This window comes from Aedes albopictus, chromosome 2 (assembly GCF_035046485.1).
Source record: "Aedes albopictus strain Foshan chromosome 2, AalbF5, whole genome shotgun sequence".
Taxonomy (NCBI): Eukaryota; Metazoa; Arthropoda; class Insecta; order Diptera; family Culicidae; genus Aedes; species Aedes albopictus.
The window spans coordinates 79,675,506-79,696,146 of record NC_085137.1 but is presented as its reverse complement, the minus strand read 5'-3'; the positions used below and the strand labels follow the sequence as shown (position 1 = coordinate 79,696,146).

General features: G+C 36.8%; 1 protein-coding gene across 2 annotated transcripts in view; it reads left to right on the top strand.

The window, feature by feature from the left end:
- LOC109430138 (calcium uptake protein 1 homolog, mitochondrial) overlaps positions 1 to 20,641 on the top strand; it is a 91,073-nt gene that overhangs the window by 65,307 nt on the left and 5,125 nt on the right. The gene's annotated exons all lie outside the window — the stretch shown is intronic.

Below are 20,641 nucleotides of genomic sequence, written 5' to 3'. Positions count from 1 at the left end.
GGCCGTAGGTCATAGGGCCCATATAGCCGAGGCGGTAAACGCACGGGTATTCAGCATGACCATGCTGAGGGTGACGGGTTCGATTCCCGGTCGGTCCAGGATCTTTTCGTAAAGGAAATTTCCTTGACTTCCTTGGGCATAGAGTATCTTCGTGCCTGCCACACGATATACACATGCAAAATGGTCATTGGCAGAGGAAGCTCTCAGTTAAAAACTGTGGAAGTGCTCATTGAACACTAAGCTGAGAAGCAGGCTTTGTCCCAGTGAGGACGTTACGCCAAGAAGAGGAGAGGAGAGGAGGTCATTAGGCCGAAGGCCATTATTATTAGAGAGATTTCTTCAGAATGCTGAAAATGAGCTACATTATCTTGAAAAGAAAACAAGACTCTTCCGGTATCTTGGGAGGAATTCAGTTTGAATTCTATTAGGATTTTCCTAGAACCCTGAGAGAGATTACTCCATATCTATGAGACGGATGCTTTCGTTTGAGATTCTCTCAAAATGTTCCAGATTCGAGATAAATTCATCTAGAATTGTGAGAGAGATCCCCACAAAACAAAAAAGATTTTCGGAATTCTAAGATGAATTCCCCAAAAAACTTAAAAGAAATGACCCAGAATCCTAAAAAGCGTAGAAGGATTCCAGAATTCTGAGAAAGGTTCCCTCAAAATACTGTGCGAGTTTGCCAAAGAATCCTGAGATATACTCTCACAGAATTCTGGAGGATAAGATTCCCCCAGAAACTTGAGAAGAATTCCTCCAGAATCCTTTCAAGTATTCTCCCAGAATTCCCCCAAAATTCTGAGTGGGATCCTTTAGAATGAATGCTTCGAGTAAGTCTGCCATAATCCCGGAAGGTATTCTCTAGAATTCTACGAGTGATTCCTCCATAATCCTGAGAGGGATCATAAGAGGGGTTCTTGCAGATTCTTGAGAGAAATATGTTTAGAAACTTAAGAGGGATTTTCCGAAAATCTGATGAGGATTCTCCTTGGAAGGAATTACGAAAACTTCTGGAATGGACTTCTCCAGCATCCTGAGAGAAGGATTCTCTGGAATTCTGAGAGGTATTCCCACATAAAACAGAAAAATTACCGCAGATGCGAGGATTACTATGCGAGGGATTCTCCAAAATCCCAATTTCCCTAGAGAACTCTGCGCAGAATCTCGTGAGAGATTCATCAATAATTGATAATTCTGAAAGAAATTGCCCTAGAATCATGAAAAATATAGCCCCAGAATCTCAAGGATTTCTCCAGAATCATGAGACAAATTCCCCAGAATCTTGAGAGAAATTTTCCCAGAATCCTGGTGGCATTATCCCAGAAAGCCGAATTTTCAGAGAATCTTGGGAAGAGTACTTAGTGATATTCCCCCAAAATCTTAAAAGGATCTTACGCAGAATCTTGAGAAGGATACCACTACAATCCTGTGTGAGATTCCCTCAGAATCCTTCTGCAGATTTTAATTGAAAATTTTTGAACGATGTTGGGTGAAAAATTTTTCACATGTTTTTTTGTGAAATTATTCTGAATCAATGTTTAGAAGAATATATAAATCCTAAACTTAGCTAAGCTGCTCTGAAATGCCTAAAAATTTGCGTTACGTAATTTATGTACCATCGCTGACATGAAATTGAATCTGTAAAATTTAGATAATCCCTATCAAAACATTTTAAATATGGTTCAGAACTGCAATTTTGAAAACCGATTGATCATCCCATGTAACACAAGTTTACAAAATAAAACGAAAGTCGTGAACTTCTGTCAACGACCAAAATTTTTGAAGCACAATTTAGTGCTGATTTCGAAACCGACCTTCAAAAAATTTTAAGTAGAACAGTTTTTGAGTTTTAGCTTAATATCGAGTTTTGCAACTTTTCAAAATATGCAATTTACTAAAATTCAAATATATTGCGTTTTGTTCAACCAATTTATAATCTTTTTCCATAAATTAAAAGCTGAATACAATACCATTCGATCATCTCAATACAGGTTTTGCATCAGATTGATGAAACTCAAGATATTGGCAAGTTTTAGGGACGATCTTCTCAAATTTTAGCAAAATTTCCTAAATTTTTCGAAGAAATGTATTTTTTTTCAATAAGAAAAAACCAACTTAAAAATTCTTTCTCGACTTTTATTTGACATATCATATGTAGGCGAGTTACAGTAAAAAATTCAGCTCAATCGAAGCATTGATGATTACGGAGATTGACATGTTTGAAGTGAGCGACTTTGCTTAAAAATAGAACAAAAAACGATTTCAAATCATCAACCTTGTATGGAAAGTCGAAAAAATTTCCGCTCTACTGTATTTTTTTTCTTTTGCGTTTTCGAAATCAGGGCATGATTCTACACCAAAAATGATCATCAGCTTACCGAGTTCAAAAATACTGTAAACTAGTGTAATCAGTCTGATTAAAATGCGGCATACTTATAGCATTATTAGCACATATAAAGCAATCATTCAATGCATTCTTGCTTTAAATGCTGATATAATGCTAATTTAATGTCAGAAAGGGCTTAATAGCATGCTGCTAAAATGCAGAAATGAAATTTCAGTTACTGCACAGCAAGTGCTACAATTAGGCAATAGGACAAACGTCAGATGTTTTCGCCCGATTTTTTGGCACGCAGCCTTGCAGGCAGCCAAACAGATAGTTAACAAAATAAATATAAAATGTGAAGGAAAATGTGGGCCCTCTACAACGGAAAGACAAAAATAAGTAATTTGGATGGAATAACATTCCATTTATGTTAAGTTTTATAATTTTCTTTGATGGCACAAATTTCCCAAATGGAGGAGAACGTGCCTCTGGAGACGACCTTCTGATGTTGAAAGTCCTGCTCCCTTGCCGCTACGGTCACAGAAAAAGGCCAATTTAAATTATCATGTCAACCTGCCATTCTAAATGCGATTGTGATAGTGGCAGTTGAAACTGGATTCTATTTCTATCTGTCAAAATAATAGGTAGCACTGATGATACGCATACAATAAACTGCTGATATACGTATATAATGCTACATTATTGTTTGTACATATGGATACGACCTTATTAGCATCATATTACAAGTTTTATTTTTGTGTTAAATGTTGTATTTTAACTTGTAAACATTCCCCTAGTATTAATGCACATTTATAGGGTTCTGGCAGAATGCAGGCCCGCAATCCGATTTCGATTGCCAACATTCAGGCCATTTCGGGCCGCGATTAAGTACTAGAGATGTAAACCTTTTCCTGGCACAGACTTCAAGTTATAGAACTCTAATGATCAAACCCGAATCGGAATGCCCCCCTTAGGATTAGAAATTCCTAGACAAAACTCAAGCTATGAAAGCAACTAATGCTGTGAACGAAAAGCAACCGCCATAGAAAATACGATTACAGGATTGACTGATGGACCAACAATATTTATGAAACCTCGTCATCCTGTCATTGGAAATTGTTATCCACTAGGGTAACAGGGCAAAATATATGTTCTGTGTTGTGTACGTCAAAATGTGATGTCCTAATCTATTACGCGTTTGCAAGGTTCCACTACAATATGCTATATTTTAATATGCATTTGTAGTGCTTCATTATTTTTCGTAATAATCATCAATGCAACTCAAGGGCTTTTATGTATTATGAATGCGGATGAAGAGCTTATTTGCATTACTAATGCTGAATTAAAACTTGAAAATACTACCAATGCTGCTTTGAGACCATCATTAATGATGATGATTAACCTGGGCTTGTTAGGGGAATATCTGTAAATAAAAGAAAATCGCGACATCAAAGACCAAAAAACATCGTAGCAGACGCCATCAAAACAGGACAGCGCAGTAAGGTAAATTCAGACGAGACAAGGATTGTAACGGAACTTAAAAAGAAACCAGTATACTACATGAAGGCAGACAAAGGTAACGCGGTTGTTATTATGGACAAGAAGGACTACGACGAACAGATGGAGAAGAAGATAAACGAAGGACCATACAGACATCTACGAATAGACCCACTACCCGGACTAATTAGGCTGACAGACAAGACCCTGACAGACTGTAAACCCATCATCGGAGAGGCTCGTTTGAAGGAAGCAAATCCCATTCTTCCGCGGATCAAAGGTCTTCCTAAAATTCACAAACCCAGTCAAGAGATGCGAGAAATTATTTCAGCTGAAGGATCCCCTACCCACAAATTGGCTAAATGATTAGTCAAAGAGTTTCAAAATATGCCAAAACCCTTCCCCACCAGTTCGGTCAAAAACACTCAGGAGTTCACCCAAAAGTTGTTGGAATCAGGAACCATCGAAGAGGACGAGATTATGGTTTCTTTCGACGTCGCAGCACTATTCCCAAGTGTCCCTGTAAAGGATGCTCTTAACCTTCTCGAGGATTGGTTACTACCCCAAAAGTCTGACGCAGCTTGGAAAGGAAAAGTTAGGACTTATTTACGTTTAGCCAGACTGTGCATGGATGAGAATTACTTCCAATTCCGTGGACAGTTCTACAAGCAGACCAAAGGTGCCCCCATGGGAAATCCCCTATCCCCATTTTTATGCGAGCTTTTCATGGCAAATTTAGAAACCAAGCTAAAGGAGCAAGGTTTACTTCCGGAGAAATGGTGGAGGTACGTCGACGATATTTTCAGTGTGATCAAACGGGAAGCTTTATCTAAGGTTCTAGAGGTCATCAACAATGTGCATAAGGATATCAGGTTTACTCACGAGGAAGAAAAGGAGGGAAAACTTCCATTTTTGGATCTATTAGTTAAGAGGGAAGACAGTTCATCGTTCGAATTCGAGATTTACAGGAAACCTACCAATACCATGCGTGTCATCCCCTATTCGTCGAATCACTCCTTCCAACATAAGATGGCAGCTTTTCACCACATGGTTCACCGAATGCAGACTCTACCTCTAAGCGATGACGGGAAGAATAAGGAACTCACTCACATATTCGAAACAGCGAAAATCAACGGATACAAGGAGAGGACAATTCAGATTCAGGGAACATATGGCGGAAGAAGGAAAGGCTCAGAGGACAGTGAGTAGAGGTTTGGAATACGATTTCAGGTCGAAAGTGCTGAACATGTCTTTGAGGAGAATCACCCTGTAACCACAGAGGATATTCAGATTTTGCGAAATGTAACTTCACCTTGGAAATTGGACGTTGCTGAGAGTCTAGAGATATACAAACAGGTACCTAACACGCTGTTGAATAAGGATCAAGGCAATGGCAGTTCGTGGCTTTTCAAATTATTACCCCCTAAGCACTCTTGTATGGCGTGCGTCTCATAATGTACCTGTGATACATGAACTTTGTTTACCTATCCTGTGCTGGAGGGAAATGTACCTATTCGGTGGTGGAGGAAAATTTTACCTATTCTATGGTGGAGGTTTATATAGATATAAGTTTTTGCATGCCAGAAAAAAAAACTACCTAGAACTAAGTTACCTATTATTTTTACCTAAGATGTATAAAACCGGTAGAATGCGATGGATCTCTTTAGTCGCGTCAAGTACAAGACACTGAAGACGACCTTACAGTTGAGGTCGAAATACGTATCTGTCAAAGGATGCAAATGCAATACTTAACGCGATTTTCTTTTATTTCCATCATTATTGGCTACTTGGGATGCTTGTTGAAGAACATATTCATAATTACACACACATTTCATTTTTTTTTTTGATTGTTTTCAATCACAATTATTCGATTCAGTAAAGTCCTGAAAGTAAAATAGGTATTTGCTTTATTTAAAAAAATCATTTAATTTTACAAAAGTGCAGTGAAATCTGTTGTTGGCACACAATGGCTCACATCGCAACTTTCATGCTTTAAGTTTGGTCTTCTTATTCTGGAAATTTGGCAATATACTACACATATGTTGAGGATTTGGCCTAATTCAAGAGTCGTGGTGTATACCGTCTATCGTTTTTTGAGTACTACGACCCTTGAAAAAGGCCAAATCCCCAGGTCGAAACGTCGGGAATGTAGATAAAAATCGTTCTTAATTCAAAGACTGGTATCAGAAGGCCAGCGCCAGAGGCACGTTATCCTCCATTTGGGCAATTTGTGATATCGCCAAACATATAAGCCTATTCCATCATTTACCTGAGGAGAATGGGAAAAGCGAGTTTTTGCTTTTTTAAAGACCTACACAACTTTGTGTAGAAGAGTCACAGTGGACATCCCAAATTGAGAGGCATGTGAGTTCACATGAATAGGCATGTTAGCCAGACGAACATCACAGATGTGATAAGCGACAGTGCGTTTCAAACATTTCAGAAAGAACGAGGTAACCAGATGCATCTGGAACTCATTCCTTTTTTACACAACGTACGCACCCTTATAGGTAAAACTATAGAGTAATTTCATGCCATGATAATACCTAATAGAAAGCTACAAAAGTTCAAAACATGTTTGAAATACTCAAATCCCTCTGGAGAAAAATAGGACAAAATCCCATTAGCTCCTGGAGGTTTGAAGTAAGCGGAGCTTTTAAGTGCCCACTAAATCGATTCTATAGCTACAATCCTCGGGGTAGAAGCTAGAGATTCGTAGCTATACAAAAGACTGGTTTATCCGAAGATACTTTGAACTTGAGCAGATCAGAGTTCCATTCGGGAATACCTCTTGTGGTCCGTACAGACCGCAGAGGACAAGCTTTTTTCAAAGCAATAGTTATGGTAATCCTTAATGGAGGGCGTTGTAGTAAAAACCACAATGAAACTCTCTTGAAGTAGCAATGTAAGCGAGTTATCCATAAAATGTGGTCGCAACCAATTAGTACAGGTTCCCTAGTTTATCGAGCAGGGACGCCTGAATACGAAAAGTTTGCGAAGGAACACTCAAAAGTGCAAAGAAGGTCAAATGAAGACTCCTCATCTGACACATGCCAATCAGTCAACTCATCACAAATTCTGCTCATACAGAGTTGAGTTGGGTGCAGTTTATGTTAAGTTATCCATTAACTGTACTACCTAAGTATTCCATCAAACTGAAGCATCTCAAATCAATGTTTGAGATACTTCAGATGATATAATCATCGTAGGAATACTGCCAACTATCAGTGCCAAGTATCAGTGTTAAGATGCTGAAAACAAGAGCTTGTTTGAAGGCATCCATAAGAAAAGATTGCAACATACTGTTAAGGACAGAAGTGTTAGAATCCCAAAATGGCTGCCACAATGGCCGACTTTGCCATTTACTCACGATTACGAGCGCACAAATCTCTTCGTAAACCAAACCAGCGAACCTGATTTACTTATTTTAAGCTTATTACAAGTGAGCAAGAAAAGAATAATAAAATATACTGTCGTTTGAAGCTTGCTTCATAAGATTTGTGCGTTTGAAGTTCTGATGCACTATTGAAGCGGGATTTCATAACGTTTGTCCTTAACGTGATTCTAAAAAATATCATGCTTGGGACACGAACTTCATTTATATTTAATGAAAGAAGCAAAACTAGGTTACCAAGGTAACCTATACAGAAGTTATCCTACGAAAATGAACTTTTTGATGTAGGGCCACTTGGGCTACTCACGCTTTTTACGCTGAAAATCGATCTGAGGTTTCCTAGCCGTAGCCACTACCCAAACTAGACGGGATTACACTCTTCACAATCACATCGACAAACTAAATCGGTGTCAATTGATGATACACGATGAATGGGTCCCTACTGCCACGGTGAATGGTGACCTACTACGGAATCAGGCGACCTAACAACCCACTACTAATTGTACTATATCAGCGAAATTTTGTGAAAAATTTTCTACATTTGAAGATATTACTTTAATTTTACCCTCTAATGAAAGCAATTAACAGTGGCACCAACAATGTTTATAAGATTGGTGTCAAATAACAGCCCTTATTCTCCTCAAATCCTCTTAGATCCGAGGTGACTGGTGACTTGGCGGTAATAAGCTTAAAATAAAAAGCCCAGGCGCGCTGTTTTTGTTTACGAAGAGAGTTGTGCCCTCGAAATCGTAAGTAGGTGCCAAAGTCGGCCATTGTGGCGGCCATTTTGGGATTCTAACAAGTCTGTCCTTAATTTTATCTGCTTAGATTTTTTGAAAATAATTGAATCTTAGTTGAAAATTCAATTATTTTCAAAAAATCGAATTTTTGCCCCACCTTACTCTATTTTGAAAATCTTGAAGAAAATCCAAAATCAAGAGAAAATGATAGGTACATCGTCTTCCTGCAATATTACTAGAGGGGCAGTTGAAAGTTGGATTGAAATGGTGTCTTCGATGATATTTTTAAGAATTTTTTAAGAAATTTTAGACAAAAATACACTGAGAATAATATTTATCGCGGATCTCTGTTAAATGTCATATGATTTCAAATTTCCAAAAACCTTACTCTTTGATTTTTTTTTAATTATTTTTCTGTAGAAAGCTGACTTTCAGCCTCAAAACTTTGCCAAGTATCGCAGGATGGTCAAATGCTATTTGGAGTAAATTGCTCAAAATTTCTAGAGCACCGTTTTTTAGAACCGTTGAACGGATTAGGATTAAAATGCATCACGCTATTGACAACCACTGAACAATTGACGTGATGCATTTTCATCCAAATCCGTTCAACGGTTCTAAAAAACGGTTCTCTAGAAATTTTGAGCTATGTACTTCAAATACCTTGTCCTTAACTATTTATTTTTCAAACTTTCATTTTTCATCGATTTAAAAACAATGGTTGAGATTTACAAGTTCGAATACGTCCAAGTTCCATGAAATTAAAAAAAAAAACTAGACATTCGTTCAGGAGCGATATGTTCAGAAAGGTGATGAAATATTGCGCTGACTGTGACTTCTTAGATTTTGGTTAACCTCGAACCACTACTGTGGAGTGCTGTTCATAAAAGGATGATGCATTCATTGATTGACGAAGAAAACACTGCAGTTCTTATTATATTCTCACTTTTATGAATTTGTTTACAATTGATAAAAAAAACATCATTGATCATATTGGTCACAATACTATTTTTAAGCGGCAACAAGGGAGAAACATTTTACTCCAAATTCTTCACAAGTTAGACACATCTTGATGATTGTCTGTTCCACATGTATATCTCTCCAAGTATATTACGAAAACGCACTCGAACTTGTAATTGTTCACCAATTAAACAACCATCTGACGTTATCAACACTTCGTTCTCGACTGAACTGCCATAAGCTCGTTGCAGAGCATATCCCTTCCCTCCATAAGGCTCTACTAAATGCTTTTGCCACGCGATTTTTTGGCACCGGGCCCACAACAACCACCTGCTTTGCACCCTATGTCCTCTAGATCCTTCCTGTCGTTTCAAGCTGGGGAGCCAGCTAAATAAACATACATTTGATTGAAAACAAGCAACAGGATCGTGTATTCCCTTTTCACCATCGCTCGCGCTCACCCATCCATAGGGCCGGGCCATAGGCGCGCATGGAATAATCTTGCCCTTTCCAATGCCAACATGTGTCATTGCACTTCGGCCCCATTTCCGTCGTCAGTTTTCCGTTTTGTGCACTCTGAGTGCTTAGGGTAAGTGAACGTAATGTGTTTCTTGATATATCAAAAACACTCTAGATTATGAATGTTTGTTCGTTCATGATATTGAAGAAAATTTAGCTATGTTTTTTTGGCGTCAACCAATGAATTATTGATAGTCAACTTTTTTTTTTCTCAATACATGTTGCAGTTATGGGGTCTTCAGTTAGCCTAGTGGTTAAGGCTATGGATCGCCAATCCGAAAATTTTCACGACATAGTGTATCATTGTACTCGCCTCACAATATACAAATTCATGCAATGGCAGGCAAAGAAAGACCTTCAATTAATAACTGTGGAAGTGCTCTAAGAACACTAAGTTGAAGAGAGGCAGGTCAAGTTCCAATGCGAACGTCGAGCCATAAAGAAGAAGAATGTTGCAGTTATATGATGTTTAGCTGAATAGGCCATTTTTACAGTGTTGATTACGGTGTTTTTATATTTTCTTTGTGTTGCTTTACTTCAGTATCTTTCCATAAAATGTCTGTTTACCCTGCTGCAGAACAACAGACAGAGCCATGCTCGGAAATGTTTCGAGTCGTAGAATCGTGTCCTATCGATTTGGCGCTACTCCTGTCTGTCATCGAGCATTTCATAATTAAACGTAAATCCGGCTGTAAATGCAATTTGCTCGGTCGTAATTGAATCGCAATCGCGTGGCAGAGAGAAATTGCGATGTTGATATTGTTGATGTCGTTGAGTCTTCAGGTGTGATGCAGTGCTTCCTTCTCCGTTACCGATGGCGCGGCGGTGTTCCACCCGCTGCACGGTGCGATGGAAGTCTTCTGGAGCGTGATCTAATCAAACACGAAAGATTTATCCAGGGAGTTTGTTTCGGGCTGGCTGGATGCGAATGTGATATGAATGTATCGCGTCAGCTAGGGTCATGCAATTTGATTTACTTTTCCCTGTAGAAGTAACGCGCTTCGTACACGATTCGGAAACGGCTGCTACACTTCCTGTAACATCATTCTTATGTAGACGCCGCGAGGTTGACTACTAGGTCGTGATGTATATATCAACAGTGCATCCTTGAACAGTGGCAACAGTTTCCTCCGGTAGCATGCTTGTGAACGGCTTGGTATCATAGGTACAGCTGACTACCATGCAGGAAATGTTTCCTCTGGTGGAATGTTACGCTTTCAACACGTGAAACATGCCCGATAAGAATATCACACTTACAATTAATAAGTTTGAAACAAAAATAAAAAAAAAATATATAGGAAAGCTAATAATAATAAAGAGTTATTGACACATTCTACGGGCCCCGTATCATCAATACCAATTTTTCAAAGTTGAGTTATGGCATATTTGACATTTTTATCACATTCTACATTACTTTTGTCATCCAAAAATGTATTCGACATGATATTAGTGTAACAATAAATATAAATTGAATGACGATTAAGATTAACATTAAAATCATGATTTTAAGTCTTTTAGGCACACTTTTCATCCAAACTATCGTATTTTAAACACCAACACACTGATTTTTCAAAAGTCTTCCATCTTTTGTAGATAAATGTATGTAGAATTTTTAGCATAAAAAGATTTTTAATCAGAAGACTTAACAACTCTGAAATATGGCTGATCATAGTATGGGTTTTTTATTGCGTTGTAACGTCACGAAAAATCAACATTTTTAAATTTTATTCAAATACGGAAAACGTTACAAATATGAAATTTTGTATGCTCTTTGTACTCGAAAAGATCTTTCAAATGAGACTAAAAAAAAGAAAATCGGTTCACGGAAGCCTGAGTTTCACCTGGTTGAAGTTTGCGTTGTAACGTCACGAAAAAAAGTTCTGTGGAAAAGACCAAATCTTTCTGGCTTGGACGGCTTCTGAATGGGACAAACGTAGTTCTATATTCAAAACAGTTTCGTTCTCGTTGTGTATGAGCTCTTTTTCGAGATATCGTTTATAAATTGCGTACCATTGCCGGTTAATAAACTACGTAGACTTTTGAAGGACGGAGGAGATGGTGTTTGGCCAAAATCTACGATGTAATAGAGAACTTACAAATTTTAAATGTCATACATCTCAGGATCCCTTTTACATAGAAATACGATTTCTTCGGCAAAGTTGTTTGGTAAGTAATGGACTAGCAGTTGATTTACCAATAGATGCGAGATTTTGCCACTAGAAGACGTTAGTTTCCATTTTGCAAAAGCATGCAAGGGATTAGAATTTCTTGAAAAGTACTCTACAAGCTGGAACTTTTTTCACTTTGGACATATTGTATTCAAATCAAATTGTAATCAAAGATCAATATATAATACTTAACTTTCAAAATTTCATTTGATTTGATTCACTTATTCCTTAGATATAAGAGTTAATAGAACACAGTCAAAAATATGATTCTGCTTAAAGCGCTCCATCTTTGTGTAGAGCCAACCAATCAAGTCCAAAATTGTAGAAATTACAGATAACAAGATAAAGAACTATCAGTCCAAATTTGAGAATTTTTGATTTATTTAATAAAAAGTTACGGCTTGTTGAATATGTTTTGGGTAATTAATAAAATTGGCATGCTTTTGAAAATTTTCAACTACCACCACTGTGTGGCAGAAATTAATACCATACGGCTATTAAACTGAAAGTCTAGTGATCTACCAAACAACTTTAATGAAGCAACCATCTTTCCAGTTAATCACGATCCTGAGATAAGTAAAACTAAAATTGTGTATGCCCTCTAGCGCCTCCTAGTGGAAGGATTTGAAATCATACGGCCCATCAATTGTAAGTTCTTGACCAGCTAATCAATTTTGTCGAGGACATCAACTGTCTAAATTTTAGGATCTTGAAATATATGGGATGGATATTACGTCAGTGTTACATCTATTTTTGATATAACAAGAATCACCGACAAATAGACGTAACACCTACGAAATTGAAACCCATATGTATCTCGGGATAATTACTTAGACTTTTAGAATGTTGATGTCTTTGGAAAAGTTGTTTATCTATTTTCAGTTAAAAGCCGTTTGGTTCAAATTTCTAACTGACTAGTGGTAGTTGAAATTTTGAAAAATAATGCACTTTATATTTATTCAAAAAATATTCAACATGTTGTAACTTCTTATAAAGTGCCCAAAGATTTTGCCAAAAAATAGTTTCTCAACTAATCAAAATTTGTTGAAAACTTTTTGAGAAATTCTAAACTATTGTAAACTTTTAATAAGCGTCGCCCAGTGTGTCTGAATCTCACATCCAATAGTAAATCAGCTGTAAGTTTTTGACTTATCAAACAATTTTGCCAAAGACACTAATTCTCTAAGTAATTATGACTCTGACATATATAGGATGGATTTTTTTGTCAGAATTAGATCTATTTGTCTCTGGAATCACAGAAATTGATGCCCCTAAGAGGTATGCAGATCCTCAGGTATGTCTTTGGATCAATAACTGCTCGCACATCTTAAAGCGTTTTCAATTGAATCAATGACATTGCATAAATTATTGAAAAAATGTTTGATTCGACGGCGTGATTAGTTTTATGCTGCAAAATCTAAATATCTGGCGATGCGAAGTATTGAATATCAACGGTTTAGTCTTTGGGACAATATTAGATGAATATGGGTGGTACTAGGCCGAAGATGGGTACCATTAACCTTCATGAAGGATTTTTCATACTGCTGATAGCAATAACTTGGCCCTCCGAGCCATTTATCACAAAACGGATTTTCAATAGAATAAAGTTCCCCTTGTAGCAGTGAAGATGATGCAATGATATATTCACAAATTCGGGTAAATTTGGCTGATTATTCTGGTTCTAACATGATGTGCATTTTCGTGACGTTACAACGCGAGCAGAACCCTGTTTGAAACTGAACGGGCGTTGTAACGTCACGAAATGTAAAAGTCGATTATTCAAAAACAAATCCGAAATTTAAATGTTTTATTCCATTGAATTGAAGAACAAACCAATAAATTTCAATGGTGGAAAAAAAAAATCAGAATATCATAAAAATCCGAGCAGATTTTTCAAGATGTTGGTAGCGCGTTAGAGAGGGTCGGGTTCTAGCGCGTTGTAACGTCACGCTACAAATACGTATTTTGAACATGTTTTTCTAATGAAAAGTAAATGTTCAATAAGTCAAATATATCAGAAATTTTACAAAGAATCCGAATATGAAAAAATATTTTGCGGTTTACGCTCGTTTTCATGAGTTATAGAGGAAAATCTGACTACGAATGCGTCAAAACGTTGTAGCAGGCCCGGATTTAAGGGGGGGCAATGGGGGCAAGTGCCCCGGGCCCCCCGATTGAGGGGGCCCCCCAAGAATCTCGAAGCACTATATACATTTTGTTCAACGAACTTATATGAAATGCAGTCGTCCTATAGTAGTTGTAATTGGGTTACCAAAAGTATAGAGATTATTTAATAATCTGAAATTTGTCTTGAGAATAAATCGAAATACTAAACTTCATGATTTTTGGTTCACTGGCACTATTTTAAAAATGGATTTACAGTTTTTTGGATATTTTTTTTTTCGATATGAGCTGCCATTCAAAAACCATAAAACTGTTTTGTCAATTTATTCATAAATGCAAAACAATTTTGTCCATCTAATTGAAATTAAAAAAAAAACAACAACAACTAAACGATTCAATTGTTTCCCCGGAGAGGTATACAATATTCATCAATTGGATAAAAAGATATTTCTTGTTAATTTTGGTGTACACGAGTTAGGTACTCCAAAACCTCTTGAAAGTTTTTATTGAGTTCTGTAGTACAATTTAAAACGTTTCTTAAAAAAAACCAAAGATTACATGTTTCAGAGTAAATTTAACGATATTTCTGCATCAAGAGAAATATCATTTCATTGATAGTTTAACAATTCAATCACTTGACAATAATTGTGCATGCATCTGTTGATTATACGATTATATTCTGACAACACCTGCTCAATATCCACCTGCCTCAGTTCATTAAGGACAAATGTTTTTATGGGAAAGATATGATAATTATTCCAGGAGATGCTTAGGAAATTCGGATCAATTTTGGAAACCTAGCTTCCAAAAACATTTCGGAGCAGTGGTTTTACATATCTATATTTTGGGTTTCACCGACGTTTTCAAAAATTTATTGCAACAGTTGCCCCCTAAAGACAAACTTTTTTCAGTCTAAAGCCTGTATCCGCAATAATCGGGACACAGAAATACAGCTGCAACTCTACAATAGATACATTAAAATTGATCAAATTTGGCTTAAAAACATTTTAAGATGTGTTTATTTCGCCTACAAAATTTTATGTGAATTGGTGCAGTACTTTTTGTTATAGCCATGAAAAAGTAGAATGTGCGCTATTGAATTTTGTACAGCCCCTAGTTTTGCTTGTCAGCGCTATAACTTTTGAATTTGGCAAAGTAAATGGCTGAAATTTTCAACACAAACCTTTCAATCTATATTTGTTGCATAGGCAAAATTAAAAACAAAAATCGATACACTATTAACAATTTGATAGTCGAAACATGTATTGGGACTGAACGTGATTTTAGCCCCTCAGACAGAAATTAGTCAGCACCCTTTATTGTTTCAATTGCACTATTGAAAGTACTATACCAATAATCATCAAATTTCGCAGGCATAATAAACACATAATCAACTACTTTCTGTGAAAATTTCATGAAAATTGGCAGGGAAATTCAAAAGTTATGAATAGGCAAACATCGCACATGAAAAACACGAAAAAAAAATCACTTACACTAACCCCTATCAACACCAGTAACTTTCAAACCAATTGATGAAATTTTGCAAGAAAGTGTCTCTATAAGTATCATAACAGCTAAAGAAATTTCATAATTATCATCACAGGACTTTGAACTGTAGCGTGAAAGAGCCATCTATTATGTGAATAAAAAAATTTTATGATTATACAAAATGCTTAAAACCACGTCTGTTTGTTTTTCATTCACAGTTAAAAGTGATGCATCGATTTCTATGAAATTTGGCACAAATAATAGACATACACCAAAGAGTTCTCAGTCAAAATTTCGCTGTGATCGTTTTCGTTAGTATAAACCGCTTTTCATAATTGTGAAAACTAACTCTGTGATCTGCTGGCGCTTGAAATTAATCGTAGTATAAAGTGTGGAATTCCTGACCATCACGCACTGTTTACAATGGAGTGCAACAAATGCCATTCTTTAATAGATGCTACATGCGAACCGTTCGTTGTGTGTGAAGGAGATTGTAGCAAAAGCTACCATGCTAATTGTGTTGGACTGCTGGAATCGCACACAGTGAGCCTAGCAGCAAAGAATATGCTTTGGATGTGTGATGATTGCTTAGTTGCCTTCTACAAAAAAAGATGTACTTCATCGTTGAATACGCCGCTCAATGATACCTCCACGATAATTGAATCTGAGCTTACGAACATCAAATCTCGTATTGAATTTATCGTAGACAAGCTGTCGAGCGCTACACTGCAACCATTGCCACAGGTGCCCATGCAATCCTCAAGTCCGCTTTCGTCAACTAAACTGCAAGTCGATTCTGGTCCTGCGAGCGAATATGACAGCGAACCCCAAATGAGCAGTTGTTCAACAATGCCGAATTTGCAACAGAAAGACACATTTTCGCTTTTTCTGTCCAATATTCATAGCTACGCCAATATCAGCGATGTTGAATGTATGGTCCGTAAATCAATCGGGATAGAAGACGAAGAAGAAATAAAGGTCTCAAAACTAGTACCTAGTTGGAAGGATGTTAGCCAGCTCGAATACGTATCTTTTAAAATTGTTTTAAATGTTAGATGGAAAAAGACGGCTTTAAGTCTCTCTACGTGGCCAACTGGAATTAAATTCAGAGAATTTGTTTGTTTGAGTAGAACGATTTGGAGTCCAAATGTAATTCTTTAAAATGAATAAGAGTATAGACATGTTTAATGTAATTGTGTAATTTGTTACGATTTTGTGGAAATGGCTTTGATTTTGTTTATACAAGTGTTTAATGGAAATTTGTCTGTAGTTGGGTAACTTGTTGTACTTTGTTTTGATGATCAATGTAAATTTTGATGAAAGTTGTTCTCAAGAATATTCATGTTGTTGCTTGACTGATATGAAAAAAAAATCAATGGTAATATGTTGTATTTAGTGTGCTCTCTGTATCTATATATGAAGTAGATTAAAACATTCAATAGAATAAGATATCTAAGTTAAGCCAAAGTCTGTACAACCTAGTGTTGAAGATGAAATAAATAAATAAATAAATAAATAAATAAATAAAATAAAAACAGTAAAAATTTAAAAAATACAAATTACACAACATTGACGAAAAATTAATGTACGGTTTACATCTTTAAAATCTTGCTTTTGGGGGCCTACTCTAGAAAGTTTGCCCCGGGCCCCCCGAACCCTAAATCCGGCACTGACGTCACGGTAGAATGTGTCTATTGTTATTATTATCTTTATTAGCGATATTTTGAGCCCAAAGCTGATTCAACTTAGAAAGAACCCTTAACTTTGTATTTCTTTATAAGGGTTTCAATTTTAAGCAATTTATGAACATTTCAAGCTTAACTTTACCAAACACCGTTTGTAACATATGTGAACAAAAAAGAGATGTTCACATAAGGTGCTAAAATTCGTTAAGGACTACTTGTATCACTCACCTTCTGCAAAAATACCCGGATTTTTCGCGTTTCTGAAATGCTCAATGTATGAGTTGCTGTGGGAACCCCTTCGATTTTCCCCATTCGAGGATTTAGTTAGATACGGTGCTTGGTAAAGTTAGGCTTGATTTGATTTCGATTGAAAGTATTTGCAGTTTTTTCCTTGTTAAATTGTCGACATAAAAAGTTCGATTCTATATCGAAACTGAATAACTATTTTTATTACGATTCGGGATAGTACCTGTGCTACCATACACCATGTTGAGACTTTCCTTCGCTTCCTTGTACTATGCTACCCCATGAAGTTGAGGGTGCAAGTTAAAGGAACTATTTATATGGGGGGCCACGTGGCATACATAGACGAGCTAAAAATAGCATCGGAGGTAACGAGCGTTTCGTCCTGCCATGTCTACCTGTACCTGTACATGCATCACATTAGGCAATGCATCGTTGCACAATGTACAACCTCGTTTCGTTGCATTTAATGTGGATGACGAAGCTTATGCGGATGACATCTGAGAGTGATGTGTGTTGTAAAGGGTCATTCTATTTAGCAACCAATTTCAATCACATTCTGCAAAAATAATCACAGAAAAATTGTTCTATGAACACAACGTGGAATCACTGGGAAAATTAGTATCATTGAAGAATTACTTTTTACCTTATTATGAAATTCTCAAGAACTTCTAACAACAGCAAGGACATTTTTGGTATATTTCTTCATTGAAGAATGACTTTGAGATCTAAGTCCAGATCATTTTTTAAAAGGTTCCGTAGTTCTTCTTCTTCTTTATGGCTCTACGTTCTCACAGGGATTTGGCCTGCCTCGCTTCAACTTAGTGTTCTTTGAGCACTTCCACAGTTATTAATTGAAGGGCTTCCTTTGCCTAGCAATGCATGAATTTGTATATTGTGATGTAAGTACAATGATACACTATGCCCAGGAAGTCGAGAAATTTTTCCCGACTGGAACGGGAATCGAACCTGTCGTCTCCGGATTGGTGATATATAGTCTCAACCACTTGGCTAACTGGAGACCCAGGTTCCACAGTTCTTTGCAATTATAAATATTTTATATTTTGGGAATGAGTAATAGTAATCAGGCTTGACATTCCTCCTCGAAATCATAAGAGTTTTGCAATATGCTCTAGAGCAGTGTTTTGCTTCTGCCTCGTCGCGAGGGAGCGAACGAACCCCAAACAGAGAGGCAATAAAAACTGAGCGAGGAAGAGGGGAACCAAAAAAAGCCGATGATTATTTCGGATTTTTGAGTGCGATTTTAGCCTCGAGAGTCTTTCTTTGTATGGGAGTGGAACTCCCGAGTGCTTTTTGAGTATGAGTGTTGGACGAACTCCTCGCTGCGCGACAAGCTCGCGCTCGGTGCTGTTGAGGATTTGCGTTGTTATTTCTGAGTTTTATTTTCACTCCTCAGAAAATCGACGAAATCGCGTCCTCATTTTCTCGCGAGTGAGTTTCTGTCAAGCCTGATAGTAATGTATACAACGAGTTGCAAAACGTTGATTTTTACGAAACGAGTCGTACATGTATCATCACGAATAGGTACTTCCCGGAAATGCTTTAAGGATTTCCTCTCGGTATTACTTCCGAGATCATTACAGGGGTCGCTCCAAAATGTTTTCAGATTTTTTTCCCGAGCTTCTTTCACAGATTTCTCCTGGGATTCCCCCGGGGGTTGGTTTCCCGAGCAGAAGGGAATAACAACAGCATAATAAAATGTGTTATTTTGGCAAAATAACTGAGTAATTAAATAAGTTATTTTCATGTTATTAACATAACAAATTATGTTATAAACTTAGCTGTCATAAGCGGCAAAATAACAAAAATCATAACAAAAAAATGTTCCTGGAAGACCAATTTAATAACATGATTTGTTAGTTCGATAACAACATAATAACAATGAATTTGGGAAATATTTCAATAACAAATGTTGTTATTTGAAAGTTATTGATAACAATCCGAATGCAAAATTAGTAATGATTAGTTTGATGTCACATAGTAAAAGTTCGGACAGCGGCACGCGTGTTAATCAAAGGGATACCGCTGTCCGATCACTTTTGCACAATTTTCAACGCCTTGTCACGCCCAGGCCTGTGAACGAAAACATTTTATACTTTGTACACGTAAAATTCTGCATATTAGTAGTTCAGTGTCAAAAATTCAGCTCAATCCATCAAAGCAAACCATAGTTACAGCATCTCAAACATGGCCATTTTGTATGAAAATATGCGTTCGTCCGATCAATTATGCACTACAGTGTACGTAACTAAATACTAAAAAAGGAACATAAAACAGGTCATAATTATCGAAGTGTTTATAAAATAATAAACTGAAATGCTCGTTCAGTCCTAATTAGAGGAACTAATTAGATCATACACACGGTATGCTGTAAACAATGGGTTGTAAACAAAATCTTGAATGATGTAGTTTCAATTTCAAAACTTGTTATTGTTGTGCTATTGCTTATTAAATATTTGTACACTCTCAATAGTATAATAATAAAATTTGTTCCATAACAAAACATATGATTAAAATATCATTTTATGGGTGTATATCAATAGCTTGATCATAACAAAATAAGATTGTCAAACAAAACATGTTATGGAAAACTTATGCCTTGATAAGTTAATAATAACAAAACAAGATATAAAAACAGATTATGTGATTTGATAGTTATTAGTTTGATATTCCCCTCTGCTCGGGTTCTCATGGGGATTCTCTAAATTCATTTATTGATATAATCCTCCCGCGGTTCTAAAAGGGATTTTCCGGGAATTTGCCTTTTCCTTTTCGGATTTCTTGTCGGAACTCCCAGAGTTGCTGGTTTGATTTTTCCCTGGTTTGCTTTAGGGGTTTCTCCTAGGATTCCTCCAGAATCTTTCTACAGATTCCTATCGGATTTCCCTCTGGGATTTATTTTTCGAACCCTCCCGGGATTATTATAGATGTTTCTCCTGGCTTTCCGTCAGGAATTTTTTCTGAGATTTATTAATTGATTCCTCCCGGGGTTTTATCAAGGGTTTTATCAAACATCATGGTATCACATTCCAATTTTGCATACAAACTTTAGAGGCACAAATCTGACGAATGAAGCATCAAACCAAGCCGCACTTGTTTATCCTGGCCTTGCTCACTAGCTGCCTCTTTTTACAAATAGAGCGCAATTGTTTACGAATTTTTTAAATTGGTGCTCTTGAAAACGTGAGTAGGGGTCCAAATCAGCCATTTGTGGCAGTCATATTGTATCCTCTTATGTTTCTCTTTATGGATTTCTTTCGATATTCTTCCTGGAATTCCTTCTAGGATTCTTGTCAGTATTCCTCCAGGGATTCCTCGATTGATTTCTTCCGCGGCCGTATTCGGGATATCTTCTTGTATTTATCCCAGAATTCCTCTCGGGATTCCTTCATTTATTCTTTTCGGGTTTTATTTAGGAAAATCTCTTAGATATCGTTCAGATATTTCTCCTGAAATTCCTTTAGTAGTTTGCCCGA